This window comes from Peromyscus leucopus, chromosome 3 (assembly GCF_004664715.2).
Source record: "Peromyscus leucopus breed LL Stock chromosome 3, UCI_PerLeu_2.1, whole genome shotgun sequence".
NCBI lineage: Eukaryota > Metazoa > Chordata > Mammalia > Rodentia > Cricetidae > Peromyscus > Peromyscus leucopus.
This window is the reverse complement of record NC_051065.1, coordinates 56924079-56943938: the sequence shown is the minus strand read 5'-3', so window position 1 is coordinate 56943938 and position 19860 is coordinate 56924079. Positions and strand designations below refer to the sequence as shown.

General features: G+C 44.8%; 1 long non-coding RNA gene across 1 annotated transcript in view; it reads right to left on the bottom strand.

Annotated features, from left to right (window-relative positions):
• LOC119087600 overlaps positions 1-19860 on the bottom strand; it is a 67581-nt gene that overhangs the window by 33706 nt on the left and 14015 nt on the right. The window contains exon 2 of the long non-coding RNA XR_005091068.1: positions 15176-15299. This is a non-coding gene — a long non-coding RNA (uncharacterized LOC119087600). The remainder of the gene's footprint in view (positions 1-15175; positions 15300-19860) is intronic.

Here is a 19860-nt window from a genome sequence, read left to right as displayed (position 1 = left end):
GAAGGACTCCTTAAAGTCTTATACCTCTCTCCAGCTATTTCCCCGATGGCTTAGATCTCTAGAATTCTCTCAATGAGAACAAGCCTCTCTCTGTGAGGGACTGGAGATTGTGCTGGAGGGTAAGGCCAGAAAGGGCAGGGACTTGGCTTCTCCATAGCAGATGCCAGCTTCCTTCTCAGGTGAGACTTTCCAGTGCCCACTTTGTGCAAACATGCTTGCAAAGTGGAACAGAGGGAGGCTACTGTATGTTGGGGGTCAGGGGTGGGGTAGCTGGTTCCGAAGGGCACAAATTAGGGTGACTGAACAAAGCCAAGTGTCGAGCCTCAGAAGTCATGGCTCTACAAACTCAAAAAATCCCAAAGGTGGTCCACATGGAGGGTTTTTTTTAAACTTGTAAAGTATGCTAATTTCAGTCATCTATTTTATAGAGAGACTTTTCCAATTAGATCTCGGTTGTCATATCAGTATATTTCCCTCAACTGGGTCAACAGTTAACGTTCTGAAGGTTGTCTCCAGGCATTAGAAACTAAGCCATAAGAAGAGATGGCTCAACATTTAAAAGTACTTGTTGGTCTTGCAGAGGACCTGGGTTCAATTCCCAGTACCACACGGTAGCTCACAACCATCTGTAACTCCAGGTCCAGGGGATCCAAAACCTTCTGACTTCCTTGGGCATCAAGAATGCATGTGGTACACATACATACATGCAGAAAACACACTCCTACACAAACTAAAAAAATCAAAAACCACATCGCATCCCCTGAGTGAGGATGGTGGTCTACAGCGAGGATGAAGAGGGCACAGTGAAGTGGATAAAAGGCAGGCTTGAGTTGGGATCCTGCATTCAACTTTTTAAAATTGTTGTATTTGCTACATAAAAATTTTTAGAAAGTTTTGTCTATGTGTGGTATAATATACGTGTTATAGGCAATACATATCTAAAGCCCTCATATTAAATGGCCTTTAACCTACTTTATACAGTTTTCTACATTTAACTTTTTGATGTTCAGCCTTTGCTAGTCCATATACTAAGAATGAGTAATATTAAAACAGCAATGGCACACGGAACACACCTCACTGAATTCAGAAGTAACACAAATGCAGTGCTCCCCTGTATTCTGCACTTACATGACAGAGCCCCTGAGAGTCTGCATGGGAATCCCCACATGAACTGCGGCCACCCTTTAACTGAGAGTGGAACTGAAAGCCAAAAGGATTTCCCCTGCGGTTGATTAAAAACACTACTCTTGTTTTTAGTTGTCATTCCAAGTGACCATGAACTGAGCAAAAGACCCCTTTCAGAAGTATTTATTCAACCTTTCCCCTCAGTGCTGGATTCTGAAACTGCCTCAAAGTCAAACAACTCTAAACATAGTTCCCAAGGTCAAGGTAGCACAAACACGAGAGAGACATTAAGTTCCACGGTCCTGAAAAAAAGACTTAGCAAGTCCACTCTGACCCAATGTTTACAGCTGTGGATGACACAGAATGGCTCCAAGTGTGGACCCATCAAATAAGTCATTTTGGCAATCACAAAATTCACCAAATTCTGAGACAGTATCCTAAAACACATACGAGAACACTATCACTCATAGACATTTCCAGAATATTCTGATTATATGCTAAAGTAATACTATTTCAATCTTTTTTTGTTTTTGTTTTTTGAACAGTTCTGTATAACTGTCTGGCTGTCCTGGAATTCACCATCCTACTCTACAAAGATCTACCAGCCTCTGCTTCCCAAGTGCTGGATTAAAGGTATACGCCACCACTGTCTGGCAATCTTTTTTTTTTTTCATAAATGTAAATAAGGTTTTGAGTTGATTAAGAAACTAATTAGATAAAAACCAAAAATCTTTTACCCCTTCATGCACCACAGCGACAAGAAGGCCACCAGAGAAAACCTATGAACTCCTACAATCAACTGTGTTTAGGTGGAAGAAGCAGCTGGAGCTGAGGGTGAAATGAACTGTTCCAGTGTCTTGCGTCCATGTAAAACTCACAAATCTTTTTTTTCCAAAATTATATTTATTATGTATAATAGTCGTAAGAGGGCAGCAGATCTCATTATAGATGGTTGTGAGCCACCATGTGGTTGCTGGGACTTGAACTCAGGACTTCTAGAAGAGAAGTCAATGCTCTTAACCTCTGAGCCATCTCTCCAGTCCCCCAAAACTCACAAATCTTAAGAACATTTTTATACTCGAAAATACTTCCACCCATTAATTATAGTCAGTGTAGTTTGACGTTTACTAGAACATAAGAGAAAACTATGAGGCTTTCTTGTACTAAACTCAGGAGTTATCTGTGTAGCACCTGGGTGGGGCAGCTGATGCAGTTTGCAGATTATGGAGATTTTAAAATAAAACTAAAATGCAGGCTGATGCTAAATAACACTGCTTCAAAACATTCCCACCTTCAGACCAGTTTATTCTTTCACTTCTTGCACTTAGGGCTTCCAACATGAAGTCTATACTATAGACATCTGAAATCAGATACACCCCGCCAAAGCAGGTATGATTTCAAATACAGTAATTCGTGTATCTATAGGGAAGATAATTACAACTGAGACTACCATCCTTGGTGATTTGCTCCCAATGGTAGAGGGAGAAAAAAAACGAATTACAGGAAACTGGCCAACACTGAGCCAAGTGACAAGTGACTATCCATGGTGATGTCACACAGACAGCATGCTCCCTTCATGTGGATGTGATGAACACTTCACTCTGTGTTCTTCCTGTCCAAACCCACCCGTAGTGGTCTGAATAGGAACGGCCCCATAGACTCACATATTTGAATGCTTAGCCATAGGGAGTGCCCTTGTTGTAATGTGGCTTTGGAGGGGGTATGTCACTAGGGGGGCGGGCTTTGAGGTCTCAGAAGTTCAAGCCAGGCCCAGTGTGGTGGCATTCTCTTCCTGCTGCCTGTGGATCCAGATGGAGAACTCTCAGCTCCTTCTCCAGCACCATGTCTGCCTGCATGCTGCCATGCTTCTTGTCATGACAATAATGGACTAAACCTCAAAACTGTAAGCCAGCCCCAATTAAATGTTTTCCTTTGTAAGACTTGTCATGGTCATGGTGTCTCTTCATAGCCATTAAACTCTAAGACACCACCCCATCTAATAATCAGTAAAAAGAACACTGACAGACATTCTACAAACTATCTCCTCAATATGTCTGTGGTGGCCTTTGGTGGCTTGAATGAGAATGGCCCTCATAGGCTCATATCTATGAATACTTGGTCCACAGTTGGTGGAACCATCTGGGAAGGATTAGAAGGTGTGACCTTATTGTAGTAGGCATGTAGGAGTGGGCTTTGAAGGTTCAAAATCCCATGCCAGGCCCAGTCCTCTGTCTGCCTTCTACCTTTAGATCAGGATGTAAGCTCTCGGCCTGCCTGCTTGCCCACTGTCATGCTTCTTACACCATGATGGTGATGGACTCACTCTCAAAACTTTAAGCCCCAATGAAATGATTTCTGTAAGTTGTACTGGTCACCCTGTTCTGTCACAGCAATAGGAAAAGACTATGCAGGCCTAGAAATGTGGCTCAGTTGGTAAAGTACTTGACTGGCATGCACGAAGCCCTGGGTTGGTTTCCTAGCACTGCATAAAACCAGACATTGTGGGCATGCTGTAATCCCAGGACTTGAGAGGTAAAGACAGGAAGATCAGGAGTTCAGGGTCGTCCTTGGCTGCATGGAAGCTCCAAGGCAGCCTGGATCACAACAAAACAAAAAGTGAAGAAATTAAACCTCTACAGTCAACCACTTTAAGGTAAAAGGCAACTCTAAAAGGCATGGGGCTAAGAGTAACATGGCATCCCTGAGTGAAGACCCGCAACAGGAAATGGACACTAGAGAACCACCAGTGAGTGCTGAATAAAGCATGCATTGTTTTCTTCACAGTAATGTTCTCACGTTTGTTCCTCGTGAGCGAAGCAGGACACGTGCAGGCTCTCGGAACTACCTTGCAAAGTTTCAAATAACACCACACTGAGCCCACAGCATCAACACTCAGTACTTCAGGTGACTCCTGTGGCAGTGACATAAAACAGGGACAAGCCCAGGCTAGGATCCTGATCAGCCCGAGTGTTGACCAACCAACACCGTGGACAATCTGGGAACTTGTCTGAGATGCCAGGAGACCACAGATGGTGTGCACGCAACAAGAAAGAAAGAAAAAAAAATCCAGACACCTCAGAACTGCCTCACACCCCCATCTGAAGTGAAAAATAGGCAATTTTATGCAAGAAGAAAAAAGACTAAAACAGGCTGGCCAGGAGCCATCAGAGTTCTGTGAAAACACATGACAAGCCAGCCCTTGTATTTCACTTAGCAAATAACACTGCCAGAACCCAAGCAGGTGTCAGAGTTATACAGCCTCCACAGACCAGTGTGTTTGATTTCCTCACTGAAAACACAGGGAATCATGGACATGGGATTTTTGGAAGCTTCATGGGACAAAGCAGGCCACCTCCCAACCTAACAGTTCATAAATGTTTAAAAACCATCTAGTCAGGGAACACTCAGAACCAAGTTAGCCTTTAAGACTTTCAGGTGCTGTTCAATATTGTCTTTGCAGAACAAACGTGGGCACAGTATGTGTGCTCAACTGGGTTTATTTAATTGCCTTGAATTTTAATAGAAAGAGAAATCTGGGGACTAATCTGCTCTAACCGAAGAGTTCCACAATGTATGAACCAGATGAATACACAGCAATCATCAGGCAAGAAAATTAAAACATGAATGTCTTCAGAAAATTAACACACTGCCAATCAAAATCAGGTTCTTTTTTTTTTTTTTTTTTTTTTGGAGGGGGGGGTGACCAAATCCTCTCAAAGTTCATTTTGGAAGAAAAATATAATGCAGAAATAGCCTAGACAATCCTGGAAAAAAACTGATGGTGATGTTAGTGTTCAACAACGCACAGACTCATAGCACTTGAGTCATGAGAACACAGTGTGGCTGCAGATCTGGAACACACTGAGAAACTGATGGACAGAAGGTATCTGCAAACCAGGCAAGAAATGGTCATGCAAGCCAACATCTACAGAATGCCTGCCATTTGTAGGCCCTGCTGACGGTCACAAGACATGGAAACAAAGTGAACCAATGGGAAAGCTGGAACATCCCCAAACTGACCAGCTTTCGAGAGAAGATCACTTCTATTTCCCACACAAGTACATTTACATCAATACAATATAAAACTCGTAGCATTTGGCTGGGCCGTGATCATGAATGCCTCTAATCCCAGCACTTGGGACGCAGAAGCAGGAGAATCTCTTTGAGTTTGAGGCCAGCCTGGTCTAGAGAGAGTTCCAGCATAGTCAGAGAAACCCTGTCTTGAAAAAACAAAAATAAATAAAACTCTTGGCATTATTAGAGTAAACTGTAAGCTGATATTTACATAAACTTCTTCATGGGAAATATGTGGGTTCGAGAATAATCATTGTGAAATTAAGTTAACTCAAATGTCCTCAGGGACATGGTTAAGTAAGAGATCTATTTACTAATATTTTAAATGTCAGTATTTAGTAAAAAGATGTTATAAACATAAACACACACAATTTGAAAGTCTTTTTAAGACTCTCTCTCACACACACACACAAGCTAGTAACACAAATTCTAAATCTCCCATATAATCAACAAAATTCTAATTAAAACTACAAGATAGCACTTCATACCATTAATTTTGAAAAAATTAAGCTTGACAATGACAAGTGTTAATGAGTCTGTGGCACAATACAGCCACTCCAAACAATAAGTTCATGACAGCTATTAAGTGTGAAGCTATGAATGCTCTAAGGCCCTGGAACTTTCTAGTTATCCACCCCAGAGAACTCTGGTACATCCCCTACAAAGTGAGGGGGGAAAGTGCAGTTATTGTAGTAGTGAAAAATCGCAAATATTCACAAGTCTTTCAGTAGGAACATATACTTTAAAACAGTGGCATAAATCTAGGAAGACGACTTAGTTGGTGAACCTGAGTTCAGGTTCCCAGGACCAGGTAAGAAGTCCAGTATGGCGGCACACGCCTGTAACCCAGCACTGGAGTGAGGGGCAGAAGCCTGGATCCTTGAAGCTCACAGCTACCTGCCAGAGCCAGACGGATGGGCTTCAAGCTGACTCAGCCCCCACCTCAAAACATAAAGGCAGAGAGCCACTGAGGCGAGACAACGGACGTCAACCTCTGGCCTCCACATATGAGCGCACACACACACACACTAAAAACAAGTACATCACCACACACACAGGCACCACCCTTCAAGACAATAAAAATACTGAGTAAGGGCTACAGATAATTAATATAAATAATCTCACAGTCACATCACTGGATGAGAAATCCCAGGTCAGACAATGAACACAGTATGCATACTGGAGAATACTAAAATGTGCTGCTGCCTTGGTCCCTTGTAAGTAGATAAAGCTTACTCCCCAGGCCCTAAGAGCACTGTGAGTGGATAGCTGTCTGCGGAAGTGGTAGCCTCATCCACCCCATGCCATCACCAGACCAATACTCATTTGGTGACCGGCCAATGTGAAGCCACAGTGGCTTGGCTCTCACCCTGGGATCAGCTGAAGCCTTCCTTGAGGCTTGATGACTGCCCAATCCCGATTTCTTCTCTTCCATAAGCATTAACCCTGGAATCTCCTTAACAATCTCCCTTCACCTTAACTGCCACAGCCTCTGCTTCCCTGGAACCTTACTCACCACAGATAAAACTGGTATTCTGTTTAAGAACATGCTCAATGATACAGCATGCTGGGAAATGGCACTGTTTATGTTTGAGAATGTATGTGTGTTTGTTTATTTGGTCATGTTTTTAAATGCACTGGAATGACAAGAGACTCAGTAGAGAGCTTAATGACCCCCTGGAAGGTAGTGAGGAGCAAAGGCTTGTGGGAAAAATGTCTCCATGACCATATACCATTTGAATTCTATATTGCTTTCTTTGTATTACTAAAATGATCCGTGGTTTTAAAGGCCTCTGTGTCAACCATTCTCTCCCTTCTTTTTGTCCCCACGCTGAACAAGAGGGCTGAGCTCTTGTGATCAACAGGAGTATGGGGGTATGATGACAGGACCACAGGAGTGGGAGGTGAGCGCCTGCAAGCACAGTGCTGCATAGTTAAGATCAAATTATGCCTGCTCACTACAGAAATTCCACTTTCCTCTCCTCCTCAGGGCTATATCAGATTCCACATGAGTGAGGGGTAAACCACAGGAAAGGGCTGATCACGTCGACTTCAGGGGAACAGCGCTGAAATGTGAACCAGAACAGGCTGACTGAACTGGGGTAGTGTTTAAACTTGCTACCAAGTCACAGAGAAAAACATGTGAAGGAGAAACCAGAGAGCGAAGGGAGATGCCAAAGATTATTCCTTCTAAATCCTGAACCTTTTCCAATATTGAAAATACTGCAGTAAAACTACACTTAAACACAGTGTGCTCATAGTTTTTCTCTAGGCGGCTACCAGCAAAAGCAGGGCATGGTGATGCGGGCCTTTAAATCGCAGCACTTGGGAGGGAGAGGCAGGTAAATCTCCTATGATCTGAACGCCAGTCCCCAGCTCCAAACAAATACCAATGCTTTAGCTCAGGAGCGCCCTCTAGTGGCACACAAAAGCCTGCTCCCAGAGTGGCATGGCAGCCAAGGAGGCCCTCTAGAATTTTCTAACAGTTGGAGGACGCACTTTCATCTCTGCCATTCAGTGACAGGGAAACAGCCCACCTGAGGTCAAGCTCCTGTCTTCCTCTAGGTACCTTCCCCAGGGGACTGTGTTCAGCTCGGGTGAGCCACACTCCGCTCTGCACCGCATCTGGACATACAGTATCTGCCCACGCTGAACTGGTATCAAGACCCCACTTAAGGCAGATGCTGACCATGTGTCCCTGAAAATACATACCTAGGGCTCAGCTTACACCTCATTTTAACTTGTGTTTTAAGGCAATTTCAAAATAACTATTTTCATGATGTTGTCAATATAATCGCGATCACTAACAAAACAGCAAAGTGGATAGTGGACAAAAGTTTACCCACAAAGAGTAACTTCCCATCTTCTTCCCCAACATTATCCATAAAGGACGCAAATAGGATTTTCTTTTGTGCATCGTTGATCTACTTGTTACTGCAAGCACTTCTTTGAATGGCAGGCAGAAATAATCACACTTCCCAAAATAGTAAAATGTCCTCCTCATTTACATACTGATGTCAGAGGATAAACACACAGGTAGTTACACTTGGTGCTAAATTGCAAATACTAATTCTAAAACTTTTATTTCCAGTTTACTTTGTATCTTCAATATAAATGTTTAAGAAAAATGACCCATACAGTTTTTTTCCTAATTCAATAATTTAACAGACATCATCTTTTCTAGCATTTACCCCCAAAGAAAAACTAAGAGTCTTCTGTATGCATGTAAATTTTCTTGTGTATATGTGGCGTTCACAGGTCAAGACACTTATTAGGTGGTTTTTTGAGATAGGGTTTCTCTGTGTAACAAACAGCTTTGGCTGTCCTGGAACTTGCTCTGTAGCCCAGGCTGGCCTCAAACTCAGATCTACCTGCCTCTGCTTCCTGAGTGCTGGAATTCAGAGTGTGTACCACTGCCACCCGGCTTTGGTGCCTTATTAATGGCTTTATACCCTATTATTTGAGGCATGGCTTCTCACTGATCCTAAACTCATGGAATTAAGCAGACTGGCTGGCCAATAAGCCCCAAGGAATCTTGCCGTCTCCACCGCTCAGCACTTTTTTTAACGTAGGTGGGTGGTAGGCATCAGGACTCATGCTACTGTGGCAAACACGTTACCCATGAGCCATCTCTGCAAATGTACAGAAATAAATGATCAAGTAGAAAATGTAATTACTAGCAGAACTATTGCATTTGTACCACTCAGGCTTTCACGTACAAGAATTCTTCCACTTGGTGAATGACTACGTCACCAACAGTGCCTTTACTGTAGAGTGAGGCTGGAGTCTGAGGCTGCCCGACTGCAGACCCCATCAAGGGTCACTTTCTTTCATAGTGCTCCTGGGTACTGTCCCACCAAAGGTGAAGCAGGACTTAATCATCTACTCCCCAACAAAACCTTCCAGGGAATCCAAAGCACGCCCCTGAGTGTTCCATGCTCCCACCTCAGTGACACACCACCCCACCTGCAGTGCTGGCCATGGCGGACAGGCCATTCCTGCTTACTCAATCTCTGGATTCTATTCTCACCTTTAACCTCAAGGTTCCTAGCTTTAGTCTTTGGGAACTTCCCAACTTGGCCAACAGCCCAGTCCTTCAAAAGTGCATCCATCCTTCACAAGTGCAGTTCCTCAGGTGGACAAAGTGGTGCATGCGTATCTACAAAGCCAGCATGAGAGGCTGGGGCAGGAGAGTCTTTAGTTTGAAGCTAGCCTGTTCTACATTGTGAGACTCTTCCTCAAAACAAGAAAATGCACAAAGAACAAAGCCCCCAATGTTCAATTCTTCCCCTCCTCCAAAGCTTCCCCAGTCACCGTGCATGTCCCTCCTGGTGCCCATGGAGGACAGAAGAAGTCATCATATGCCCCTGCGACTGGAGTTACACGATGGCTGTGAGCTGCTAGGTCAGTGCTGGGAACCAAACCTAGAAAGGCAGCTTGTGCTCTTAAGCACTAACCCACCTCTCTAGCCCCATGGAACTCTTTAATCCTATTATGTCTTCAGAACCTCCTGACGGCCTGAAAAATATGAGCATACTGTAAATCTCCATTCAGTGGGGGGATTCACTTGGAAGGAGAGAAAGGGTTAGGGAATAGCTGGTACATGACTAAGAAAAAAATGGCTCGGTGAATTTCAGTCAAACAATTGATTCTAAACCATTTCCTTCCATCTGTACTAGACTGCGGAAATGTCTAAGATTGATTTTTCATTAAAATGGTAAGAAAGGTAAGAGGGGGATGTGTTGGGAGGTGTCTGTGGTGATATTTTATTTATGCTGAAATGTGATATTTTATTTGTATGTTAATAAATAAAGTTTGCCTGGAGATCAGAAGTCACAGTCAGCCATAAACAGAAGTCAGGGGGTGGTGGTAGCACACACCCTTAATCCAATCACATGGCAGCCATGAATGCATGGGACACAGGGAGAAAAGAGACTGAGAGACTCTAGGCCTATAAGGCTGAAGATGGATGCCCCAAAGTTACAGAGGAACTTTGGGTGACTGTCCAGGCAGCCAGCTGTCTGTGTCATTCCTTCATTTTTGGAAGTTGCTTACAATGCACTTCCTGTTTACTTAGATAATATTGTATCCTTCTGAGCTCTTTGATGGAGTTGAAGACTAGATAGTTATAATTATGGTTTTCCTTGGTTACGATCAAAGATAATGTAGATATGAAACCTTAGATTCACAAATATAGAATAAATAGAATATTTTCTTTGTATTTACCAAATATAAACAGACTAGATATTGTAATTTTAATTCTTGCTTGGTAACTGTTTTGTTATATGTAATTTTGCTATGTTGGAGTTGAAACCTTCCTTTTGGAAAAAAAAAGGGGGGCAAGTGCTGTGGCTATCCCTCTGTATGCTGTGAATGTGTTGCTCTGATTGGTTGATAAAACATTGATTGGCCAGTAGTCAGGCAGGAAGCGTAGGCGGGACAAACAGAGAGGAGAATGCTGGGAAGAGGAAGGCTGAGTAAACAGATGCCAGCCAGTCATCCAAGGAGCAACATGTAATGAGACCCAGGTAAATCCCCCCCCCCAAAAAAAAAGACAAAACATAGATTAATAGAAACGGGTTAGTTTAAATGTAAGAGCTAGTCAGTGGTAGGCCTGAGCTAATGGCCGAGCAGTTTTAATTAATATAAGCTTCTGAGTGATTATTTTATAAATGGCTGCAGGGTCTGTAGGGCTGGGCAAGACCTGAGAAAACCTCAGCTACAGGTGTCAGAGGAAGTAAAGGAGAGTTGGAGTGCATACAACCAAGTTATACACTGTGTGCATGCATGCATGAAACCAAAGAATAAAAAAATATTCAAAAAAATTTAAAATGTAGGGTCCTATCCCCTCCCCCATGCAATCTCCTATTTGAGATATGAGGGTATTTTGAGGCAAAATGGCTGTACTCTAGAATTTGGTCCCTGATCCAGTGCAGACAATGGGCAGTTCCAGACAGAAGGTGTTCCAGGGCCCCTTAGCTACTGTCTACTGCCTCCAAGGACCTTATCCCTCCCAAGAGTAGGATTAAAGGCATGGGTCGCCACACCCACTTGGCCCTTCAGCTTTCAGTTTTCAGTTTCCTCTAAATAAAGGACTATACTGTGAAAATAAAGCATAACTCTAGTTCTACCTGAGGGACGAAATACAGGTGTGCTTTCTAAGTGTGAGATAGAACACTTGTCATTCTAACTTGAGTATCTTCCACAGGGAGAATGACCCTGTGCACCATGCCAGCTAACATTACTTCTAGGACCCACACAGCAGATGTTCTGAAATGTTGAGGTTTCTGAGGATAAGCTGATTAACTGCTTGGACTTCAGTCAAAACTCTGACCACAGAACCCCAGGACTAATAGGATTGACTGATTCTGTGATGTCATCAGCAAAGCCTGATGTCTTAGTCACTGTTCTGTTGCTGTGAAGAGACGCCATGACCAAGGCAGCTCTTGTGAAAGAAAGCGTTTAACCGGGGGCTTACTTACAGTTTCAGAGGCTTAGTGTTTTTCTTTTTTTTTTTTTATCATGGTGGGGAGCATGGCGACATACAGGCAGTCACTGGAGCCGAGAGCTACATAAGCATTCAAATGTAAGAGCCTACGTGACCATTCTTATCTGACCACCTCACCTGTCAGGGCAAATGGCAGTACTTCTGGAGGACCCACTGACACGATTGTGAATTAGTTATCAGCCCAGGATCTGGCAGCTTCCACTTCCCCCGTTATTCCGAACGCCATGACCAACCTTCAGCTGAACTTATCTCCACACCTTCTTATGGGCCAGCACTTCCCAGCACCCCCTGTGCTCACCTACTGCCCCCATATGGCCCTTCACAAAGGTGTCACGGCAAACACCACCGGGTTAGGACACCTAAATGAAGACATGCACACTCTGAAGTCAGATCTACGGATCTAAATGTTCAGGCGACGCTTTATTTTCTGTGGCTTTGGGCATATCTCAGCCTTTATTTCTTCAAATGTCTTAACTTCCTTGAAAATAAAGGAAAGGGAATTATCCCCAAGTACCAGCCTTTCCGCACTTCCAGTTGACAACGACTAGTTTTAACATTTGTTCCTTAAGCATTTTGATTGTCAGAATGTAAATGGCACTCAGCCAGGAGAAACGAAGCCAAATGTCATAATAATTGCAAAGCAACTTTGGCATCAGTGCCAGCCTCTCACCCACTCCATCCCCCTCCCGCCCCAGAGCAAGACCACGGCACCTAAGGGGGCACCCTGCTCCCACTGCCCGCCTTACTGGCACAGGGGTTGGCCTTCCATGTCAGTCTGGACAGCCATCGCAGGAAAACAAACCCAACGCCTGCCTTGGAGAAGGTGCCGACTCCTCCCACCTGTGCAAAAACCACCACTTCCTGGACTCTTGACTCAGGAGGGTCTACACTGGGTTTCTCAGCATCCTCCCGATTATCCTTGTCCCTTTTGTTGACCTCGCCACTGTCAAAGTCTTAGCTAAATCCAGTCATCATCGACCCTCGGATCCCACCTGATCCAGCCTCATCGGCTGCACCGCCCCCTCCTGCTGCAGCTTCCCGACTTCTACAGGACGGACCACAGTGTCCAGTCGCTGTCCGACCCCTGCCGCCCCGGCCAACCGCGTCTCACTTCCTTTGGTTACTTTTGGTCTCAGGCACCATGACCTTGGTCACTGCTGTACCCTGTACTCTCCGCCCGCCCCCCCCCCAAAAGCGCCCTGGCCCCGGAGCATTCAAATGTCTGCAGCCTCAGAAGAGCAGGCACCACATGCCTCTCTCCCGGAAACCCAGTTCCTCTTCATCTCATTGGAAGCAGAACTCTCAGTATAAACACCGCTTCTGGGATGAACTACCTACCCGTCCTTGTCCTGCTCGGCTCACCAGCCTCTCCCTCCTGTTCAGGCAAACCAGGCATGCTTAAACCAGGCATGCTTACATCCTAAGATCTCTACATTTGCATCCCCTCTTTCTACCGTTCCTGTCCCATGGGACTCCTCTGCTGTCTTCAAGTCTCTGTCCAGGAGCCCCCTTTTCAGTGAAGGAAGCCCTCCTGAAATCACCCCACATGGCACTGAGTCCCCAATCTTTGCCTGCCTGGCAGTTCTCTAAAGTTCATGCTGTATCATAAAACCAATTTCACCCATTTATTTGTTCTGTATTTGTATCTAGAATGTTCCACAAATACAGTTTTGCTTGCTACTGTGCCAGGAGCACCTAGGATATTGTTTGGCGCATGGTGACACTTGGCAAATCGAATCATCATCTTCGTCAAACAATGTAGATTATAGGATTATCCATACAGACAAGAAAGCTGAAGGAGTAGGAAACACTAAAGAATGGAGGATTAAGAATGACCATACATGATGACAAGAGACAAGCCTGTCAAAAAAAGAAACAATTCAAAGCTGAGCATGGTGGTCAAGACTGTAATCTAGCACTTGGGAGGCTGAGGCAGGAGGATTCCCATGAATTACAGGCTAGTCTGGGATACACAGCAAAACCCTGACTTAAATAGAGACAAACAAACAGCAAAAACCCTGCCTTAAGTATATAAGAACAAAAAGAGATAGGCAGATAAAGTCAAGGTACAAATCATTTAAAATTTTCTAATCCAGGCATGGTGACACATGCCTGTAATCCAGCACTCAAGAGTCTAAGGCAAGAGATCTGAAAGATAGCCTGGACTACATAGTAAAATCCTACCTTAAAAAGAAAAGAAAAAGGAGGTGGGAAAAGAGAAATATCTACCTGTCACAGGGTAAGAAGTGGGAAAGAGTGAAATTTTAATGTTTTATTGAATTCAGTGTATCAAAAAGGTTATTTCAACTATTATTATTCATGAAAAATTTAAATACTGTGGGGTTTTTATTGTTTTGTTTTATATTTTATTTTTTTCAGACAAGGTCTCTTTATGTAGTCCTGACCATCCTGAAACTCACTCTGTAGACCAGGCTGGCCTGGAACTCAGAGATCCGCCTTCCTCTACCTCCCAAGTGCTGGGATTAAAGGTACGCACCATCATGACCTACTGTATGGTCTTTTTCTAGTAAATACTTGGAGCAGTGTATATTTTATGCAGAGCACATCTCAAACAGCACTACCATCTCAGTACTCAGGAGCTGCATGTGGCCACGTGGCTATCATCCTGGAGAGCATTATTCTGACCCAAATGAAAGCCCCCCAATGAAAGGAGGACTGTCTCAGACACCCACCCTTCACTGTTAACTAGGGTCCAAAAACTCTAAGGCAGCCTCGTGCTTTACGAGCTTTGTCAAAAAAGCTTCCCAGAAGGGAACAGAAGAAACCATCTCTTCTGAGAAGTCACTGCTATCGAGATAACTGGCTGTGTTTTAACTGCAGAGGCCAGGGTCCTTCCACTGCTCCCTGTGATGAAGAAACAAGTCCAGAAAGACTCTGGCATCTTGTCTACGTGAGCATGACACAGCCATTATTTTCAAAGACAACTGTCAGCACGGTGTCCGCCAGACTCCATGGATCTCCGTTAACCCAAGCCCACTCCAAAGGAGAGACCTCACTCAGGCAGCCACAGCTGACCTGTCCAGTGTTACAGCAGCTGCCTCGCCTACACATTTGCATCTTAATAGCACAGAGAAACAAAGTGCCAAGGAGAATGCTTTAAACATGTCAATACCTGCACGTAAGCTGCTTTTAGAGAGTAACTATTATGTAAGGCAAGTGTTTCCATTACTTTGATCAGTGAGTTAGTTACCTTCTCTCAAAATCCCTTCATTTACACCCATTATAAAATCGCCATTATTTCCCAGTAGCAAAAATTTAAAGAACCCAATTAAAGTGCACTGTTTTCAAACCTCGAAGTTCTAAGAGTCTGCATTGTGTGTGTGTGTGTGTGTGTGTGTGTGTGTATGTGTGTGTGTATGTGTGTGTGTGCGCGCGCACATATGTGCGCTATATTTGTTAAAAAGCTGTACAAGACGCAGGTGGGAGGGTGGGGTGGCATCTACTCACCAGTGCCTCTGAGTTGTGCTCAAATTCTCCTGTAAACCAGTATTCAGCAAAGGCAGATCAGGAGGCAGAGACACTGCAGACTCTAGCTAGCCCAAGTCTTCTACCCGCAGAAGCAACAGAAGGCCTGTGGGAGAAAAGAAACTGTTACATCAGGACAAAACCATCAGGAGACCAGAAATCGGCCTGCTTGCATTCTTTTCCTTCTGTGTTTTTGAGAGTGTGCGGGCTCAGAGCAAGTTAAGTCGTCATCTTGGAATGGTGGGTGACAGGACAGGACTGCCTGTTGTACTTATTATTACGTCCTTTCTGTTTTAAGACATCCCTTCCAGCACAAGCCGAGGTCGGCACAATATAACATACACATCCTGCAGCACACCCTGGTCACCTTTTACCAATGCAATGACCCTTCATTAGATAAAATCTGCTGTCCCTAGCCCTACAACTGGAGATGCTTTTGATTCAAAAGGAGGGGGAACATTTATTCATTTATTTTTATTTTAGGTATATTGGTGTTTTGCCTACATTCATGTCTGTGTGAGGGCATCAGGTCCCCTGGAACTGGAGTCACAGACAGTTGTGAGCCACCATGTGGGTGCTGGGAATCGAAACCGAGTCCTCTGCAAGAACAGCCGGGGCTCGAACCGCTGATTAAGTTCCCCAGTCCGAGGGGAAACATTTCAAAGACTGAAGCTGGGCACCGCGGTGTGTATCTATAACAGAGGGAAGTGAGCGGCCAAGGTAGGAGGACTGCCATGGTCTGGAGGCCAGCCTGAGCTACACGGGAAATCTAGGACTATCTGGGACCAGAGAGAAGTCTTGTCTCAAAGATGGAGGGACAAAGGGAGGGCAAGGGGGAGCAGAATAGAGAGAGGAGAGGCGAGAAAGAGAATGATGGAGTTATTCACCGATAAGCTGGACCGAAACTTCAGGCTTATCTTTAAAATAGGAAAGTGACTGAATATGTTCAATCAAAATTGTAAAGCTGTCTTTACACACGTGCACACTGAAAAGATCACAGATTGGGTGTACGCTGTAATGGACTGCCACTGTTTCCACTAACAGAATTGTCTTCTCACACTGGTCTCCTTGCTGGTTTTTTTCTTGGAAAAAAAAGTTAGCGTGCACTCATTATTTTAAGTTTTTCACAGATGCTTTAAAGCCTGATTTCCTGTCAGTCACCTGAAAACACTGACCCCGTCAGCTAATCCTCCTCCACTGACACTAACAAGAACACCCTCTTTGCACCTGCTGGGGACCTGTCAGGCTCAAGGCGCGGTCTGTTAAATGGAGGCTGAGCTCTGCTCCATGTTTAACTTGGAACTGCCAATGCTTCAGCCTAAAGACTTTTCACAGAGGCTCTCTTTTTGCCTGACGTGGTGTTTTTCCATCCTTGTCCCTCTAATCCACTCACTAGATCACACCTTAGCACACCACAAACTCAACACTGTCCTTTTTCTGCCTTGGAACTTTCCAAAGCTTCCATGACGCTCCCGATATCTCCTGAGCCTTAAGGACTCCAAGGCCTGAGTGGCCCTGGTCTCCCACCTCCCAGGCTACTCTGCCTAGGGCTTCCTCAGATCTGTGGGTCTGCTCCCTCCACCACGCCAGGCCTTCCTATCAGAGATGGCCTCACAGGCTCCTACTCCAGTGGCCACCCGCTGCCCTCCGTCTCCAAGTCCTCCCTATTTTGCTGCATTTGTTTATCTGTGTGCCTTTCGACTGTTCCATGCTGGGGAGAGGAGACAACACAGCAGGAAGACAGACCATAAACCTGGATGGCAGGAGAGGGCGAGTCTCACGGGGCTGCTCTCTTCTCACCAGGCTCTGCCAGGCTTCACAGGTGTAACAACTGCCTACCTAACTCAACCACTTCGTGTGCAACCCCGTCTTTTAATCCTGCACCTCTCCAGTCCCCAGACTGTAAGCCTCTGCTTGTTCTCAATGGACTCTACAGAAGGACAGTGGACTTCGTCAGCTGGGCATAGTGGTGCACACCTTTAATCGCAGCACCCGGGAAACAAGTGTATCTCTGAGGTCAAGGTCAGCCTGGTCTACAGAGTGACTTCCAGGACAACCAGAACTACATAATACAGAGACCCTACCTCAAAAAAGCACGCGCGCGCGCACACACACACACACACACACACACACACACACACACACACAAACACATCAACATGCCATTGTTTTCCTTAAATATCAATATAAATCCATACTGATAAAACCAGGATAGGAAACATAGATCCCAAAGACCTAGAAATATACATGTAAATGATGTAGCATAAAAACTAAATGCAAGGACAGTATTGTAGCTCATGACCCAGCACTTATGTAGCCCTAGGCTCAAGTCCCAGAAACAACACTACAAAATAAAAACCTAGAAGAGAAGTCTAGGTGTAGCCATTATCCATAAACTGTGCTAGGTACTTAATCCACATTAGCCCCTTTAATCTAAAACCACACTTTGGCTGTGTGTAGCAGACACACCTGTAATCCCAGCACTCAGGAGGCAGGCAGAGGAGGACTTTCAGTAAGTTCAAAAGGCAGCTTGAATTCAGATAGTTAAGACCCTTGACTCAGAAAGCCAAGGACAGGGTCTACAGCTCAGCATACAGTTGGTCAATACAAAGTTCTCTCTAGTCACTCCACACTGGGAGTCTCAGGAGGAAAATGACTTTTTCAGGTACTTATCTAAGAGACATTTTTCCAGCAGCTTATCATATAAACAATACACTGGGGTCTTCAGACCTGTCCCCGGGGGATATACTGGCTGGTTACACAAGGTTCTGGGTTCAGTCAACAGCATCACCACACTTGAAAGCTACCCATGATGCCCCCCTAAATCACATTAGTACATCCTCTCACATTGCTGGCTAGGCATGATACGGCCCCAAGTAGCAGAAATTATGACTCATGTTTTACCATTTGTGGGCAGCTGGTAATTAACATCTGTATGAGAAATATAAGGCAAGCTAGAGTTTTTCTTTTTTTGAGTTAATGTACCTTAGTTAGGGTTTCTATCATTTTGACAAAACACCATGACCAAAAAGAAAGTTGGGGAAGAAAGGGTTTATTAGGCTTACATTTCAACACTGCTGTTCACCACTGAAGGAAGTCAGGACAGGAACTCAAGCAGGGCAGGAACCTGGAGCAAGAAGCTGATGCAGGGCCATGGAGGGGACCTGCTCACTGGCTTGCTTCTCCTGGCTTGCTCAGCCCACCTTCTTATAGAACCCAGGACCAGCAGCCCAAGGCTGGCACCACCCACCATGGACTGGGCCCTCCCCACTGATCACTAGATGAGAAAACGCCTCACAGCTGGATCTCATCCTCAACTGAAGCTCCTTCCTCTGATGACTCGAGCTCGTGTCAAGCTGACACAGAAACACAGCCAGTACAACTGACCCTTGTCAACTTGACACACAAACACATCACTATCAAGTCACATCCCTTCCTTTCTTAGTCATCCCCAAGATCTCACATTAGAATCGTAATTTTCAAAGTCCCACAGTCTTTACCAATTCAGACATTACAATTTCAGATTCTTTAACATATCCAATCTCTCTTCAAAGTTCAAGTCTTTCGGTTGTGGGCTCCTTTAAAAAATCAAAATTAAATACCTTCTTCATGAGGGAGAACCAGGGTACCGACGCAATCTGAACCAAGCAAAACTGAACTCCAACAGGATAACTAACTCACTGTCCGGATTCACTCAAAATCTTCCGGGCTCCTCCAAAGGCTTGGGTCACTTCTCTGGCTCTGCCCTCTGCAGCACACACAAGTTTGTCTTCTAAGCTCAGGCCGGCTCCACTCCACAGCTGCTGCTGTTCTTGGTGGTCATCCCATGGTACCGGCGTCTCCAAAACGCTAGGGTCTCTGCTGCAGCTGGGCTGCGCTTTCACCAATAGCCTCTCCTAGACCCTCTTCATGGTGCCAAGACTCAGCTTCTCTGCATGACCCCTTCAATCACAGGGCTTCAGCTGCTACTGAGGCTGCATCTTCACCAATGGCCTCTCCTGACCTCTCACAGTGCGAATCCTCTGCTGCTCTCCATGACCCCTTCATGCCTTCAAAACCATTACTGCGTGGTGATGCTTACACATTATTAACAAGTTCATCTGCCACACAAGGTATAACCTTGGCCGCCTCTGGAAGACAGCTTCTCTGTGCTCTCGGGAAACACCAGCAGATTTCACTTCAGTGATGCTGGTCTTTTCTTCATCGCTGCTAACTTATTAGCTCCAGCTGACTAGCATCAACTATCCCAGCAAAGCAAAATTTTTGCTTTAGTAGTTCTGGTATCTTGTTAATCACAGCTGATTCTTCAGCCCCAGCTAACCAGAATCACAGGATCTTAATTCAAAATAACAAATGGCTATTATAGAGTCTTTAAACTTCCCTCTGGAATTTCACAATCCAGGCCTCCGTCTTCTGCACTGCTCTTAAGATTATCTTCCAAGTTCCCACAGAACATCCCACAGAATTAATTCAATAGTTCTTCTAGCCCAAAGTTTCAAAGTCCTTCCACAACCCCCAAACATGGTCAGATCTATCACAGCAATACCCCCACCACGCTGGCACCAACTGATCTTAGTTAGGGTTTCTAGTGCTTCGACAAAACACCATGACCAAAAACCAAGCTGGGGAGGAAAGAGTTGATTGGCTTACACTTCAGCACTGCTGCT